The sequence below is a fragment of the Sinocyclocheilus grahami genome, unplaced genomic scaffold (genome assembly GCF_001515645.1).
Source record: "Sinocyclocheilus grahami isolate Dianchi unplaced genomic scaffold, SAMN03320097.WGS_v1.1 scaffold904.1, whole genome shotgun sequence".
NCBI classification, from domain to species: Eukaryota; Metazoa; Chordata; class Actinopteri; order Cypriniformes; family Cyprinidae; genus Sinocyclocheilus; species Sinocyclocheilus grahami.
Window position 1 is genome coordinate 5,649 of NW_015506083.1, and position 453 is coordinate 6,101.

Below are 453 nucleotides of genomic sequence, written 5' to 3' on the forward strand. Positions count from 1 at the left end.
GATAGATAGATAGATAGATAGATAGATAGATAGATAGAATGCTAAAGGAAAAAAGTACCCAAACATGAATGACAGGCACAGTAAGGCATTACTTCCGCATTACTTCCTTTTTCTAACGTGGAGATTTGTATTTAGGGCTTCAGCATAAATCAGCTTTAGGTTTGGTTAATTTAGCATACTTAGGATTTAAAAAACCCCAAAAGTAAATCAACAGGATTGTAAAAAGTCCAGAGTCCACGAGTGTATTCATCGAGCTAACAGAGGCAATAGCTCCATCTCATGGACATTTACATAATTACTCCGAAAAATCTTTAATCTCAGCACACTGCATATAAGGGAATGACTGGTTCTCAGTATTTCAAAAGAGTATAAAACTAAGTATTCAATCTCTTGATATTGATATATATCAATATCAAAGGTTGGCCCTTAAGACAGCTAGGGCCAACCTTTCCC